This window comes from Eleutherodactylus coqui, chromosome 5 (assembly GCF_035609145.1).
Source record: "Eleutherodactylus coqui strain aEleCoq1 chromosome 5, aEleCoq1.hap1, whole genome shotgun sequence".
Taxonomy (NCBI): domain Eukaryota; kingdom Metazoa; phylum Chordata; class Amphibia; order Anura; family Eleutherodactylidae; genus Eleutherodactylus; species Eleutherodactylus coqui.
This window is the reverse complement of record NC_089841.1, coordinates 252,532,936-252,541,625: the sequence shown is the minus strand read 5'-3', so window position 1 is coordinate 252,541,625 and position 8,690 is coordinate 252,532,936.

Here is an 8,690-nt window from a genome sequence, read left to right as displayed (position 1 = left end):
AAATCTCGCTACTTTGTCTTCTGTGTGAAGGAGGCCTTGAGGCCACTCTGATACAGGCATTCGTGTAAATGCAGCATTATTACTAGCGCAGAGCTGCTTTGTGCAGGGTTCCGTATGAGCGCTCGACTTCGTTGTTTACTGTGTTTTTAGCGCAGTAACAACGCAGGCAAAGAAAACAGGTGACGTCACCATTTTTCCTCCCGGCGACACAGAAAGCTGCATTCAAAAACGCGGTAAACACTGTACACAGCGTTCTACTGTGTTTTTGACAGCGTTGAAATAGTTCAACATTGATTGTCTAATACCGTTTAAACGCTGAAAATGGAACACACAGCACTCGAAATGTTTGAGCGCTAGTCTGAAAAGCCTCATTGAAATCAATGGAAGCGTTTTATAGCGTTCAGCGCGGTGTGTGATACGCCACACCAAGTGCTCTAAAAAGTGGGCTGTTGGAGAGCTAACCAGGGCTAATAGGTCCACACTTGCATTAAAAAAAACAAACAATAAAAAAAATGTGCGTTTTAGGTCCACAAAAAACAAATGTTTTGTCACGTGTGCGGCTCCATGTGGCCTCTGCAATCTGTCTGTATTCAAGCAGTGTGCCAGCTTCTTTTCTCATCTGTTTTCAAGTCTGCAGAGAAAAAAATTTGACATAAGCCCAATTCTTTATTTTTATTTTTATTTTTTGCATCCAAAAAACTGAGACCACATGGGCTGCACATGGATAGATGGCCTCCATGTGCTGTCTTGTTTTTTGTTTTTTTTCCCTCTCCTGTTGACTAGAATGGGTGAGTCTCGTTGCTAAGACTGATGAGAATAATGCATGTTTATTTATTTATTTTTTGCCTCCCATGCAATCCGTGTCTGCGGTAAAAAAAAATGTTTGGGTCCATATGTAGTCTGTTTTTTAAATGGACTACACACGGACAAAAAAAAAACCACACTACTGCATCAGGGGCCTTACACGTGGTTTGCTTCAGTGAACTCTAAGGCCTCATGTCCACTAGCTAAATGGAATTGCTGATTCTGCAGTGGATTTTGCCCATAGGGAATCATTGGCCATCCGCAGTCCATTAAATTAATTTTTGCACCCGCGGATGGCATTTTAAAAGAATTGGTTTTCACGCGCGGGAGAAAAACGCGGCATGCACCATTTAGCCGCGGATCGGCAACATTGCTATCACATTGATAGCAATGTGTGCAGATATCTGCATGCAAAAAAAATACCATTTAAAGCAAATCCGCGCGGAATCTGACGGAATCCGTCCTAAGAGAAAATTCTTAACACATCAATTGCACTTACTCCAACAAGGGGTTCAAGACCTGTTACATTTAAAAGCAGTAGCTTCAGTACCACAAAAAGAAGAATCCAGGGGTCATTACTCCAGGATTTTTCTGATAAACTGCAGGAAGTCACGCATGATTATCAACCTAAAACCCCTGAACACACACATCAAGTATAGGAGATTCAAAATGGAGTCGTTATCCTCAGCGGTGAAGCTAATAGGAAGAGGGCCATATATGGCATTCATAGATTTGAAGGATGCATACTTCCATGTACCAATCCACACGGATTTCCAAAAAATTCTCAGATTCGCGCTAAACATGGGAAGAGGAGCAAAACGCTTCCAATTCAGATGCCTTCCCTTCGGGATTCGTCAGCTGCCCGGATACAAAGATCATAGAGCTAGGGGCCTACTTGAGACAGAACTCAATCTCGATCGTGTCCTACCTAGACAACATCTTGGTCATAGCAGAATCCAAGGAACGTCTAGTGGAACATCTGGTCCCTTCATCTGCTCCAATTCTTGGGTTGCATAATAAGTTGGGAGAAATCCAGCCTAAACCCCAGCAGAGAAAAGTTGTTCCAAGGCATCATACTCAACTCAGAGCCAATGCTTTTTCCTCCCAGAGTCCAAGGTTCAGGAAATACAACTGCTGGTTGGAAAACTTCTAAGGAGAAAAACATGTACAATCCGAGAAGCCATGTCCCTCTTAGGGAGCCTGGGCTCAAGCGCACACCAGATCACTACAAAATGCAGTGCTTTTAGCCTGGGACAGGAGGCAGCCCTCTCTAGGGACAAGGATGCGCATAGAGAATTCGGTAAAGGTGTCCCTGCGTTGGTGCATGTCACCTGTGAAACTGTCGAAGGGAGTTGACAGGATTCAGAATCCAGCTATATGTGTCACAACGGATGCGAGTGCCTGGGGCTGGGTAGCTCATATAAGAGACCAGTTTCTGCAAGGGTCATGGCCCACAGGGGTGAAAAATCAATCATCAAATTACAGAGATCTCCCAGCAATTTGGGAGACCATTCAGCGTCTAGGGGAAACCGTGCACAATCAACATCTAAAAATCCTATCAGACAATACCATGGCAGTAGCCCACATTCGGCATCAAGGAGGAACAAGGTTCCCAGCCTTACAAGATGTCTCACAGAGAATCTTCCACTGGGCAGAAGCACGAGTACTGTCAATTTCTGAGACACACCTAAAGGGTGCATTGAATCAGGGGGCAGACTTTCTCAACAGAAGGCATATAGACCCCGGAGAGTGGTCTCTTTCTAAGGAAGCCTTCAAATTCTGACGGACAGATGGGGGTTCCCACAGAGCAACCTATTTGCGGCAAGAGAAAAGTACAAACTAAAGAATTTCTTCTCTCGCAAGCCAGGGGATTCAACCGACAGCAGTAGATGCCCTAAACGAGGACTGGGGCAGAAAATTAGTCTACGAATTTCCTCTAATCCAGAGGGTACTCCAGTACTTCCGTTCTCAGAGATGTATGCTAATCCTAGTGGCTCCCTTTTGGCCGAGGAGTAGCTGGTTTGGACTCCCAAAAAACTTAAGCTTACAGGATCCAGTCCTCCTTCCTACCCAAGCAGACCTACTAACGCAGGGCCCTCCAAACCACCCAAGCATAGACAGGGCTCCACTTGGCAGCATGGATTTTGAAGAATCCATAGTAATAAGGAAAAGATTCTCCGAAAAAGTAAGGTAGACCTTACTGACTAGCAGGAAAGCAACAACTAACAGTATCTACCAGAAGGTCTGGAAAAAGTATATCCTATGGGGTCAGGAGAGGAAGTTCCAGGTTTCTTCCCTGGACAGCCCCACAATTCTGGAATTTGTGCAGGAAGACCTGGATATGGGCCTCTCCCCAAGCACACTGAGGGTCCAGATAGCATCCCTTAGTGTCCTGTTCGACACCAAATTATCTGAAATCAAGTGGGTCACTAGGTTCTTGACAGCGGCAGACAGGTTGAGGCCAAGAACCACAAATCTATTCCCTGACTGGAACCTAAATTGGGTCCTCAGGGCCCTGCCTTCGGACCTGTTTGAACCAATAGAATCGCTCCCAATAAGAATACTAACAATAAAAACAGTCTTCTTAGTGTCTATTACTTCGGCCAGACGGGTTAGCGAACTGCAGGCTCTATCTGTCACCCCTTTCTGAAAATCACCAGTACTAAACTAGTGTTTAAATCGGACCCAGCTTTTATGCCCAAGGTAATGTCACCTTTCCCCTCGTCATCCTGACAGCATACACCTGGAGGTTGTCCGCTGGACACCTGTTGGGACAGGAAGCGAAAACACAAAAGGCAACTCCCACCACCGGCTCACCAGTGTCTTCCTGTCCCTACAGGACAGTCCAAGTGGAGCCTCCAGGTGTATGCCGGAGGTGAACAAGAAGGAACTCCTAAGCAGCCTGCCCGCCCGGGGGGGGGGCGTCCTCTCTATCGGGCTGGCAGGGTCTGCGCGGGTGAGACCCTACGAGGGGACCCTCACCCGCAGGATACTACCCAGCACCTATTCCCCATGAGGGAAAAACTGTCCAGTGCACTGCCCAGAGGGTAGCTGACTGGCGGAGGAACCCCGGTACCTGGCGGAACGGCGAGAGCATACCCGGGTAAGCGCTTCCCTCCAGATACAAGAGCAGAGGTATGACAGCGGGAGTACGTAAATCCCCGGCCTGCTTACGTCGGCTAGAGGAGAGCCATACAAAACCGCTGTGTACAGATTGTACGGCGAAAGTGATCCATGAAGAGGGCTCCTCTGCCATGGCGGACATCCGGTTCGTAATTCGTGAGGAAATTGAAGCCCCTCTCTCCCTCTTACGCCCCCCCCCACCACCACCACAAAAAGGGCGAGGCGGATGCATACGGAGGAGTCTGACTCTTAGAAGACTCCCCCTCGGAATCCATGCCACCAATGGAAGACGTGAAAAAATACCTCTTCACATCAGCGGACCTGGGTCATCTGTTAAATGCAGTCAGACGCACCATGCAGGTGGAGGAAGAGGTTCCGCAGCAGCCATCATTTCAAGATAGTCTGTTTCGGGGGCTCCAGCCTCAACCTAAACCCACATTCCCAGTAAATGACATTCTGAAGCAATTAATTCTGACAGAATGGAAGCAGACGGAACAAAAATTCTTCCTATCAAAGGAATTCAGGGACCGTATGGTCTTCGCACCAGACTATGTCGATTTCCTGGAAACCACCCCCAAGGTGGACCTGGCCATGGCCAGGGTTTCAAAAAAAGCAGTTCTCCCCCTTTGAGGACGTCTCACAATTGCGGGATCCACTTGATACCAAGGTGGACTCAGCAATGAAAAAAGCCTGGGAGATCGCAGCCCTGACCATTAAGGCTAATATTATGGCCACGTCGGTGGCAAGGTCCATGACAGTCTGGCTGGACCAACTCCAGACGTTGATCACCCAGAGGGGTTCCAGGGAAGACATCTCCAGCTGCCTTCCCCTCCTCCAACAAGCAACCGGGTTTCTAGCGGATGCCTCGATGGGCATCAGTCTCACACTTCCAGTTTACGTGCCTGCCATTCGGGATTTCTTCCGCACCTCGGGTGTTTTCTAAACTAGTGTTGGAGATGGTGGTGGCACTAAGGACAAGCAAAGTGTTGATCATCCCGTACCTGGATGATTTCCTAATCATAGCAGGATCAGCCTCAGACCTTCGGTCCCATATTGATCTCGCTCTCCACCTGTTTGAATCATTGGGCTGGATCGTTGACACTGTCAAGTCTAGTCTCCTTCCCGAACAAAAGAAAAAATTCCTTGGGGTTATCCTGGACTCTCACGCCAGTGCTCGTCCCTCCCCCTAGAGAGGCAGAAGGCGATATTAGAGGAGTGTCAGGCACTTTCTCTCTCCACTAAAATCTCCCTTAGGAGAGGCATGAGGGTGCTCGGCCTCATGACATCCTGTATCGGGGTCGTCCCTTGGGCCCAATTACACTGCAGAACCCTCCAGGACTTCATCCTGAGTAGCTGAGATAAGTTACCCGCTTCCCTGGATCAGCCAGTTCTCCTTACCCCCAAGATAAGGAGATCTTTGGAATGGTGGATGTCCACTTCCAACCTCGCCAGAGCCACAGTTTGGTACCCCGCATCCCCAGTATCAATTTTTACTGATGCAAGTGCAACTGGCTGGGGGGTCCACTCAGGCCGTTATTATGTCCAAGGGGGTTGGAACCAGGAAGAAGCTATCCAGTCCTCCAACTATAAGAAACTTTGCGCTGTATGGAAGGCCGTTCGAGACGGAGGTCAGAGGTAGACACATAAAAATCTTTTCAGATAATGTGACAACTGTGTCCCTCATTCGTCACCAGGGATCCACGCGGAACCCCCAACTTCAAGGCCTAGCGTTGAAAATTCTCGGATGGATAGAGCAGCGGACATCTTCCGTCACAGCATTTCACGTAAGAGGCCCAGAAAACTCCATGGCGGATCTCCTCAGCCGCAGGAAGATATATCCGGGGGAGTGGACTCTATACCCACACGCATTTCGTCTGATTATAGAAAAATGGGGGACACCGCAGGTGGACTTGTTCGCCTCACAGGAGAACACCAAATGTCCCCGGTTTTTCTCCAGGGGAGTAGACGGGGGTTCCCTGGGAAGAGACGCCCTGTCCCAGGCCTGGGATTGGGACCTCGCCTATGCCTTCCCACCTATACCCCTAATCCCACTAGTCCTGAGGAAGATCCAGGGGTCTCCAGGCTCTGTCATCCTAGTGGCTCCATTCTGGTCCAAAAGACCCTGGTTTCCGCTCCTGGTCGCTCTCTCGACCCAGGACCCTCTACATCTTCCCCAGAGAGACGACCTCCTACAACAAGGTCCTCTGATATGCCCAGGGGTCCGGAAGTTCAGGCTGGCGGCCTGGAAGCTGAGTGGGTAAAATACCTGAGCCAGGGTCTATCAGGAAGGGTAATAACTACCTTAAGCGAGAGCCTCAAAAAATCTACTAGAGACCTATACGCTAGGGTTTGGGAGACCTGTTCTAGGTGGTTGGGTCATAGTATCCATGACCTCCAACAACCTAACATTAGCCAGATATTGGAGTACTTACAAGATGGGTTAGATATGGGGCTAAGACCTAGTACCCTTAAGGTCCAGGTGGCCACTCTGGGAGCTTTCTTTGACTCCCCTTTGGGTGACCATAGGTTAATTAGAAAATATCTCAAAGGGACAGTCAGACTTCACCCCTTTGTGAGGGAAACCATGCCTCCCTAGGATCTTAACCTAGTTTTACAGGCACTCTGCGCATACCCCTTCGAGCCCCTGGAAGAGCTATCAGCCAAGATTCTTTCCTATAAGGTAGCCTTCTTAGTCGCCATCACATTCGCTAGACGGATTGGGGAAATCCAGTCCCTCTCCATCAGGACTCCGTATATGAGCATCTTCCCAGATAAAATAAAGTTCAAACCTGACCCCTTCTTTCAGCCTCAAGTCCTCACGGACTTTCACAGGGAACAACGCATAGTCCTTCCCTCCTTCTGCCAGGAACCCCGTAACACCACGGAACAGAAGTTCCATAATCTAGACGTTAGACGAGCAGTCTTGCAGTACTTGGAGGTCACGCATTCCTTCAGAAAGTCTAACAACCTTTTTATTCAATTTCAGGGTCCGGGCAGAGGAGGGGTCGCTACTAAAGACTCCTTAGTGCGATAGGTCAGACGGGCTATAGAAGAACATACCGATCCCAGGGGATTTCCCTCCCGGGCAACGTTAAGGCCCATTCCACCAGGGCGGTCGCCTTTTCCTGGGCGGAAAGGGCCCAGGCGACAACCGACCAAATCTGCAGGGCCGCCACATGGTCGAATACCCATACATTCACAAAACACTACCATCTGGATTTAGGGGCCAGCTGTGATATGGCCTTCGGGTGTAAGGTGCTACAAGCGGTGGTCCCCCCCCCCCCCCTAAAAAAGCCCTCAGATTGTTGGCACTTCTCCTGATGTATGCTGTCAGGATGACGAGGGGAAGACAGGAATTTGGTTTACCTGTTAATTCCCTTTCTTGAAGTCATCCTGACAGCATAGGGGCTTTTCCCTCCCCTTGAGTTAAGTTTACATGAAGTAACGTACTGTATTATGATTTCTGTATTAAAAAATATTGGTTGAGCAAAGCCGGGTCACTGTAGTCATTTGGTACACACTGGTGAGCCGGTGGTGGGAGTTGCCTTTTGTGTTTTCGCTTCCTGTCCCAACAGGTGTCCAGCGGACAAGCTCCAGGTGTATGCTGTCAGGATGACTTCAAGAAAGGGAATTAACAGGTAAACCTAATTCCTGTCTTTCACAGGGCGCAGGATGTAGTAATTCCCTTGTTTTTTGATAACCCTAGGGACACTTGGGAGATAGAATTAAACTGTCTAGACGTTAGGAGAGCAGTCCTGCGATATATTGATGCCTCGAGTCAGTGGAGGCAGGATGATAATTTGTTCGTCCAATTTTTCGGCCCAAATAGGGGGAGGAAAAGCAGCAAAGAGCTCCATACCCAGATGGATCCGCCTGGCTATTACAGAAGCCTATAAGACATTAGATAAAGAGGTCCCCTCGGAACTTAAAGCCCACTCCACAGGGACAGTAGCCTCTTCGTGGGCTGAACATAGTTCAGTGCCCGTAGAACAAATCTGTAAGGCCGCAGTATGGAAAATCCCGCGTACTTTCATCAAGCATTACAGGGTAGACGTGCAGTTAGATGAGTATTTGGCCTTTGGCTGTAAGGTCTTCTCGGCGGCGATTCCACCCTGAAAAATTATTTCGTTAGTACGCCCTAAGGTGGTGCTGTCGTGGAGACGACTGGGAAAAAGTAGATTATACCTTCCCGATAATTGGGTTTTCGGGAGTCTCCAAGACAGCACCCCCCCACCCCAAAGAAAAATATATAATTTAATTTTCATTCATGAAGACATAGGTAAAATACCAGTTTTGGTAATTTAAGTTTAAGCTCCTACCCCCGGCAATTCGTTAGAAATCGCTGATGAAGGTGGGAGAGGGGGGAGCTTTTAACCTCTTGGTATGTTCCTGTCCAATTGGGAGGAGGCTAGCTCAGGTGGTGCTGTCGTGGAGACTCCTGAAAACCCGATTATCGGGTAGGTTTAATTTACCTTTTATATGGTCTATCGAGATTAATCGGGCAGTGGCGGCTGTAGAGCGGACCAACGAAAACATAATTTAATACAAATTGAATAAAAGTTAATGTGCTTATGAATTGCTATACGTAGATACAGGCCGAGCTTCCTCAGTCTTGCTGCCCGTCGTCTTTTTTTTTTTTTTTTTAATGCTGCAGTCTGAACTAGTTAGTAAATAGAAGTATCATGGGAAAGTTTTCCCCCAACACTTAATGATTCGAGGACATCCTACAGCGAGATCACCTGCGGCAATATCTGAGGTGCCAA